At 37.7% G+C, this 8,993-nt stretch overlaps 1 long non-coding RNA gene across 1 annotated transcript; it reads right to left on the reverse strand.

Moving 5' to 3' along the window:
• Window positions 1-528: 528 nt before the first annotated feature.
• LOC124386024 lies at window positions 529-7,000 on the reverse strand. Its single transcript, XR_006925836.1, has 3 exons — window positions 6,807-7,000; window positions 1,497-1,584; window positions 529-1,386 (listed from the first exon to the last, which is right to left on the reverse strand). It is a non-coding gene; the product is annotated as an uncharacterized LOC124386024 (long non-coding RNA).
• Between the last annotated feature and the right edge of the window lie 1,993 nt (window positions 7,001-8,993).

Here is an 8,993-nt window from a genome sequence, read left to right on the forward strand (position 1 = left end):
ATTGTGGACGCAGCCACATTTATTAATGGTCACTAAGACATCAGACACTATCTATACACATCAGTCACAGAGGGCCGTCTTATTTATTTTAACTGTTGTTCCCTCCGCTTTTCCTCTTTGTTTTTGCCTCTTTTCTTATGTCAGGTATTTAAGCAGGCTGTCGGTTTTATAGTGCTCTGTGAATAGGGTTGATAGGCTGCACACTCAAAAGACAGCATGTGACCCATCTGCCCAAAACTCCCTCTCACACACCCTCTTGCTTTTGTGCTCTTGTTTTTTGATTGTCTGCTAGCAGTGAAAGCACAACTTCATTAGGTAGGAGTTTTTGGCTCTGCTTTATTACAACAATTCAAGGTAGATTACTCTGACCAAACATTTATAATGTGTGAAACCAAAAATGTACTGCATAGACAGTGGACTAAAAGTCAATTTAATGTGAAGCATCTCACCCTATTCAGACTGTAAATTCTAAGCATTTACTACTACAAAACACAAATCCTGTATTTTTTTTAATTTTTATCTACACTAGTTAAATTTAAAAATAATTGGAAATTAAAAGTTGAAAAAAAATTAACTGGAAAACACTGTATGTATAAGATGACTTCATATTACTGTATGTTATCCCAAGTCTTTTTCATGACAAATCATTATGCAGTAAGTTCTATACTACACATGGTTGCATAAGTCACTAACAGATGCTAGGCAAGAAAAAAAATAAGAAAATATGCCCAATTATTGTGTCCATGTACACTTTTCTTTATTTTAGGCTGGAGCCTGGAGAATAGGAGTCATAGAATAATAGCATAAAATTTTCTCTCTATGCCAGTTACAAGGAATATTGGTATTAAGTAACTGATACATAACAAGAAATTATTAACTATTTGTACTGCAACATTTTGGGTATAGTGAATGGAGATGAGTAACAAAATACAACAGTTTAATCACTTGTTATATTGAATTTAAAATTAATAAAGAGTAAACAGAATACAGTACTCTTCAGATACCCTTGCCAATTCAGTTTATTTGTCTCAACACTTTCTGCCTGTGATTGTGTGAAAAACAGAGACTGACATTTTGGTCTGCTGATGCAGCATCACCTTCTTCTTAAGAAATAAAAAGCTTGGCTAAAGTCTACTTGTGGATATCTCTAAAAAAACTCCACCTGTCTCTAAGAACCTTTGCTGACTGAGCCTCTTACCCATGGACCCCTGAGGAGAAGAAGTAGTAAGTAGTAGGACTACCCCCAGTAGTCCTGACTGCAGGAGCTCCAGCCACACAGCTCTGCTTCCTGCTATTTCCCCTTATGCAGCAGGCCTTCTCTCTGTGCATGACGATACAGTTCGTTAGGCTCCTGGACCTACTCCCCTTAGGCCACAAGGCAAGTTCCTATCAGCATACAAGAGGGAAGAGGGGCTTAGAGGGGGGTTAAGGAGGTACCCACAGCCTGCCACTGTGAGAGGATGTTACATGATGTGCTGTGTAGTATATCACTTAACTCGTTTCTGTAGTCAGCACAGTGAGTGACGACTGCTGTCCTCCCTGGAGCACCATCACAATAGGAAAGCAGTTCAAAGGTCAGCAAGCCTAGATGGACATAGCAGTGACAACTGAGCCAGTGTGACTTATGAGAATGTTTGGGACACTTTTGATTCTCAAACTGTTAAAAGATAAACAGCAACATCTATCAATTTAAGTCGGTTAAAGATACAAAGAAACAATTGCTTTTATTCAGTAGATTTAAAGATGATAATAAAGACAATTTTATATGTAGTGGTTATGTGTATAAATATCAGTATTTGTGTGTCGTTAGATATAGTATTCATAAGCTATTTATAGGCTACAGTTGATCCATCAATCTGTGCAATAGATTTTTAGATTATTAAACATAGGATGTATTAAATGTATTGGTTTTTATAATTCCAAATTTTTTATTAACATATCAGGTCATGTTTAAAATTAATCATCCTGGTAAAATGATTTTCTTTTGAAGGGAGTGTTATTACATAGTGACACCATAACTTAATTATTCAAATCATAAATTGAACAGACTTTTAACCTTATATATAATTTGACACCTTTCAATATACTGTCAGATTAAATGTAAATAGGCGTTTAGTTACAAAAATGCATGTCCTTTTAATAATTTTTCCTTTGGCTTTGTTTTCATTAAGCATTCTTGCTGTATCCCTTTTAATTGTAAAATAGTGAAATGGTGAATAATTCAGTAGTTGTTGTCTTGCTGAAAATATATGACACAATCCTAAGTTATCTGTAATCAGTGGGTTTTGGTTCCAAACCAGCAAGTTAGTGCTAGAATCAGCCCATGTTTCAGTTTATTGGACTACATTTCCACAGTGTTATATGAGGATTAGGCTCCAGCAGCAACAGCTTTCTTCTACATATTTTCTATACATTTTTTTTATTTTATATATTGTTATTATAAAAAGTTTAAATTTTATTACCAAGAGTTGCTGAGACTCATGCCCCGATTGCTGCTATAGACCTCTAAATTGGTGGTAACCTCTAAGCTACTCTCTTCCTTTAGAACCTGTCATGCTCAAGCTCCAGATGAAGAGCCTCCAACACACCCCAATGCTCCACTGACTTTTCTTTTACAAACGCAGTGGAATCCCTCAAAGCACGGCAGCTGTGTAGAACCCTTGAGTGTGCCAGCGTCAAAGAAGAGCTTGTCATCACCTCCCCACATTCACATTTGCCCACTCAAATGAGGCCAAGTAAAAAAGGGAAGCACAGATGTTAATCACTCTCTTTCTTCCCTCCTTTTTTATTAAAGGAGATTAAAAAGAATAGAGCTCAATTTGGACAGGAGCCAAAGCAGACCAGGCGTGCAAAGTATTTCTGGATTATTTCCACTTAGTACAGGCGGGGCCTGAAAGGACGGCTGTCTTGTTAGCTGGTGTGTCATTGAAGACTTCACAAGCCAGTTGGTCAACCGTAATCACAATACACCATTCTTGCACCACGGCAAAATTCCCATGGAGTGTGATTCACACAAATTACAGTCACTTGAAAAAAAATATATAATACAGTATAGTATATATTTTTATACAGTTATCAATTTCTTAAAGGTTAAGGTTGAATTCAAAAGTTGTGTAGATTCGTATACAGACTGCCTCTATTTCTGTTCTTGAAAAAAATATTATATATGTGATTATATGTACATGTTTAGGGTCCATGTAATGTATTTAATAGCTACAATTACAAGGGAATTGTTCTTTGCTTCTTCCTAGTCTTTGTAAAGCTGGTACAATGCTAAATCAGAGATGATTGGCAGACCACAGAAAAAGCTCAGCCTTGCTTGTTTTGATGTATGAATTCAATCAGCATGCATCATTCCATGTCAAAAGTACAAATCTGACAGGTCCAGAAGAGTTTCTTCCTACAAAAAAACACTGGGCACATATAAAATTCTACCTGAAATATGGACAAACTCACTAAACCATTCCATTGCGTATATTTTTTAAGCAACGTGTTTGTTTCCTGAAGATTCTCAGAGTGCACACACAGAGGCACATTTCAAACTGACACGTCTACATTCTAAAAGTTGGGAAAATCCTGATATCTGCTGATTCATTTTTCAATTTATAGAGCACCTCTACTAGCACATTATGGGTCCTGCCTTTTATCTATTTATTTATTCTCTGTAGATTCCGATTATAAAGTCCATAATAATTCTATTCTCTGCATGTCTATTGAGTAAAAGCTCTCTCTAGCATCTCCTGTTCAAAAAGGACAGTCATTGTTGCAGGCTGATCCCCCTCTCTGTGGCTGTCCGTCCTAATTAAAACTATTCTGGGGGGCATGGGGTGACCAGTGGGAGGAGCAAACTGAAGCTCAACAGGAAATTATGATCACAAATGTCTTCCTGTCGAGTCCTGCACTTGGCACTACAAAGTGGGGCAAACTGGCGTTACCTGAAAGGGTTTGAATCCAAGCAGACAGCCACATCATCCCAGCCCGTAGTCCAGCAGGGTCACACACACAAGTGACCATTGTGGCTGGTGAAAAATGGGATTAAGAAAGGGACTTAAAGGGAATTGATTTTCAGTGGAGAACAATGGGTGAGTGCAAAGAGCCAGGGCTCGAGCCCTGAATCACATAGTCCCACAACCCCATCAAAAGGCCTGAGCCACACAACACTGAGATTAAAGCAATCGGGTTCTTAACCCCCTTCCTGCTGCACCCTCATTCCCCCACCTCTTCAGTGCCATGTTGCACACACTGCTAACAATGAGTAGAAAAGGACTAAAGGAGGAGAAAAAAATTGACTGTTTGCTTTGCTTTTTTCATCTGGCCATCATTGTGATAGTAGGGTTTATAATAGAGTACTACAAGTCAGTTGACTGATATGGTAATAGAATCTATGCTAATGTGTAAATGTAGCATCCTTAATATTAACAACAAAACAGCTAGAAAAGTTGAAGCATCTTTCTTTGCAATTGAAATGCTGGAATATAGATGTTACGATGATGGAATCAGAATATAAAAATGAAAGCACTATGCTGAATTTTTAGTGACACAGGAACAACATGCTATTGAAAAAAGTACTACTTTCAGAATAAAAAAAAAATGGACTGTTCTAACCAAATTTAGTTTCTAAAATCAGAGTACAGGTTCACTGGGCTGATGCCTGGATACCGTGGGGTGTGTGATCTCTCGTTGTTGTTCATAAAGAAATGTTGGTGTCCTCTACAGCCCCCACTCAACCATTAGATAGATTCCAAACAATCCGTTGAAGGCCACTTCATTAGCAGCATTATAGCGGAGAAGCCCTTCTTCTCTCCAGAATCCTCAGGTTGGGGTAATTACATAAGTCGCTTCAAGTGTCTTGAGGAGCTTGCAACTCAGAGAGAATCTTTCACAATCTGGACATCTCACACCTACAATGTGGAAGAGATTAATTCTATTTACTTTTTTAACTATGCTTCACAACCTCTCCCTACACTTTCCATCCCTCGTGTCTTTTTCCAACTGGCGCTTTGTAGTGCTTCTGTTTTTGTTCTGGGATGGCTGCATATCCCACCGCTCCCAAGGCATTAATATCTCCAGTGGGGTGAGGGGTTAGCAGGCAGAGGGCTGGAGCTGAGACATCCTAACTTCTCTATCCAAGAGGGCTGACCTCTACACCCAAGGGGAGGCATAACAGACTCCAAATTCACCAAGCCTTTTGATGTCTGCTCATTCACTGTCCTTAATTACCAAGAGTGGCTAAATGTTTAGCTAAAAATGAATGGTGTCTACATAATGTGTTTTTAAAGCTATTGACTGCTTTTTTTGTAAGCCTGTGTGTGTGTGTGTGTGTGTGTGTGTGTGTGTGTGTGTGTGTGTGTGTGTGTGTGTGCATATGCATATGCATGTATGTCAAAGGCTATTGAAACAGTGACTACATATAAACAGACCTGCTTTTGTCTATGTACTAACTGAACACTATTGACATCATTGCATCAACAGATTAAACCTGTTATTTATTTATGTAAATACAAATTATGTGCACATTTTAATACTATTATTAATATTATTTGGTTTATTTGTTTTGCAATAAAAAAATTTGCAACTTATATGTCATTTTTATTGTCTTTTTTTTTTTTTATCTCAATATAGTCTTTAGTCGCTTTCTATTTGAACTACAATCAGCTTTAAAGCTTTTCAATCCATCAGTTTCCCATTGATATTGTACATACTCTGCTATAACCTCAACTGGACATGAGAAACAGCATCAGCTGGGACATGCTGTATTCATCAGTTTTCGGAAATCAAGGGTTTATTGCAACACTTTCAGAATAATAATTTCCTTGTGTCCCAGCAGGAAAGGCTGAATAAAGCCAGTTTGCTTCATTTTACTGTGCTAGTAAAACTCTCCCAAATCCCCTGGCTAAGGTCTGCCACTTCTGCACATTACCACAACACAGATGGGAGCTAAAGGTATACTGCTTGTGTACAAGGCGCAAAAAATATATAAAAAGACATTCAATGGCAATTCAATTCCAACTGGGTGAAGTGTGCAGGCCTAAAAACATGATATGCTCTAATCTTTATGTGTGAGATTCAATACAAAGTGCCTATTTAAGAAACATCCTTTATACTCAGGTGTATAGTTGTGGCCTATTTATTCTTATAATAATATTCACCACAGAAAATAATATAAAGATCATTTTATTCATTAAAGACTTCCATTAAAGATTCCTTTTCTCTCCCACTCTGATTTAAACATCAAGGCTTAACTTATTTCTTCATGAATAAGGAGTTTTTCGTCTCGAGCCGTGCTCTGAACAGCCCCTGATGAGCCAAACTACCACATATCCGCATGCCTAACTTCAGAAGTTTTACTCTTATGCTCATCATGTCATATGAAATCTGCTGAAGCGCAGTTGGCACACACCCAACAGCAGTTACTGTACATGTCTGGTAATTGAACGAGAACAATTTCCTGCACAAGTGGGGGATCTGGATGAAATGGACTGTAAACTGAACACCAGAGCTCTGTTTCTGCTGGGTGCTGTGAACATGATGGCCATAGATGACACCATTTTGTGACCTAATGAGGTAGCAAATTAAATGTCTGACACAGCAGAAGAGTTTTTCTTTAATACTTGAGTTCTTTCTTCTTTGTCTGTGATTTTCATATTTAACAAAACCCTGTTTGTAAATTGTCAGTAAGTACAGTAGTGTTCATCTGTGCTTTTAATTTTACTATGTGAGTAATTATTCTGCAAAATGACATATTTGCATATGTAGATTGGATTTATCAAAAAGAAAAAGGAAACATACAAAAACTAAAAACCTACCTGGCTTGGAAAATATGAGAAATGTTTGGCAGTCAGTTCAGGTTCAGGAGTGCAAGGCAATGTTCCACAGTCAGCCCACCTGCTGCTGGCTGATCGATCAACGCTGTAGGATTTCATTTCAATAGCTCTAGCCTGGCCTCTGCTTCTTCGAAGTGTGTATGAAGGTCATGTCCCACTCGATCCAACCCCTTCTGTTTATGCTTTACACATGATAATCCGAAAAGCAGAGGTGAAAAGTAACAAAGTACAAATACTTGGTTAGTGTACTTAAGTATATTTTCCTGGTATCAGTACTTTACTTTGCTATTTATTTCTCGGTTTTACTTTCACTCCAAATTTTTGACACAAATATTTGTACTTTCTACTACTTACATTTTCAAATCGGGCTCATTACTTTAGTTTTTAATCTATTTGGTGACATCATTATTTTTCTTCTTATTGCGCACCGTTTTCAGGCCATAAACCTATTTCCTGTCATTACACAGCTTTTTTTAAATCTACCACTGGTGTATCACTTCCTGGCATATCATTTTATGCACCAGAGATGTAGGCTAGTTTACATAGCTAACAATTAGCAAGACAGAAGGCAACAAGTAGTACAGTATGAAATGCATAATTTGAAATGCATTTAGTATTAATATATTAAATGAATTTGCGTCAAAGCAAATACATTTTAATGGCACAAATTTTATTAACACGCGATTAATGCAGCGCACATTTCTGTTTGACCATGTTGATTAAAAATATAAATAAATGAGGCGAAATAAAACCACTCAGCGCAACACACATTTAATCACGACATCCTTTCATTGCTCAGATATAAAAAGAATTATAAACTACACTGAAAATCTTTTTAAATCAAATAAACCTTTGTTTTACTAATGCTCCAAGTCTCAAATCAAGCACCAAAATCCGCCATGATTCACACAATTAACCCTCTGAGGTCGACATTTTTCATCATTTTTAATCATACAGATAAGAGCAATACATTAATCGAATCTGTAAAATGTCTACTTTCATTTGTCTTCTATTATATGTAAAGGGTCTGTGACTCTGTAAAGGGTCTACTTTTATTTATTAGTTTTATATACTGTACATTCAGAGAGTGTACTCTCTGTCGTCTCTGTCATCTCTCTCACAAACACATAAACAAAAATCTGAATCTCAGTGAATACTTGCCTTGCAGACATAATAAATATATGAATAGAACGCATGAAATGTCTACTTTTAAATAAAATAATTCACATCGAAAACAAATATTCTGTGTTTATGTAATCCGTATGAGTTGAAAAAGGTATAGTTTCTCCGGTATCACCTCGTTAACTGCCCGTGTGGAATCATAGCAAATGTTCCATTTGGTATCCTGATGATTTACGAAATTTAAATTACCACAACTACTTTATAACATTTACAAGAATATTTTGTCTTCATGCCCTTCATTTAAGAAGAGGAGGAGAGTGAAGACTGCAAAAAGAACAAGATGCTGGAAACTGACGGGAGGAAGACTGCAGTGTGAGATTCAGGGAAGAGGTCAGACAGGGGCTCGGTGGTGGTGAAGAGGTGCTGGATGTTTGGGCAACTACTGCAGAAGTGATAAGAGAGATGGCTAGAAAGGTACTTAGTGTGACATCTGGAAATAGAAAGGAAGACAACGAGACATGGTGGTGGAATGAGGAAGAGCAGGAAAGCATAAGGAGAAAGAGGTTGGTGACACAGAATTGGGATCGACAGAGAGATAAGAAAAGTAGGCAGGAGCACAAGGAGATGCAGCAGTAGGTGAAGAGGGATGTGGCGAAAGCAAAGAAACAGGCATTTGTACCAATTGGCCAGGCAGAAGGACCGAGCTGGGAAGGATGTGCTGCAAGTTAAAGCAATAAAGGATGGATGAAGATGGAAATGTGTTGACTAGTGAGGAGAAGATGGAGGGAGTATTTTGAGCAGCTGTTGAATGAGGAAAATGGGAGAAAAAGAAGGTTGTATGATGTGGAGAAGCAGGACGTGGATAGGATTAGTAAGTGAGTGAGAGCAACGATTCGGAGGATGAAGAGTGGAAAGTCAGTTGGACCAGATGACATACCGATAGAAGCATGGAGATGTTTAGGAGAAATGGCAGTGGAGTTTTTAACCAGATTGTTCAACAAAATTTTGGAAGGTGAGAGGATGCTTGAGGAATGGAGAAGAAGTGTG

Source organism: Silurus meridionalis, chromosome 5 (genome assembly GCF_014805685.1).
Source record: "Silurus meridionalis isolate SWU-2019-XX chromosome 5, ASM1480568v1, whole genome shotgun sequence".
Classification (NCBI taxonomy): Eukaryota; Metazoa; Chordata; class Actinopteri; order Siluriformes; family Siluridae; genus Silurus; species Silurus meridionalis.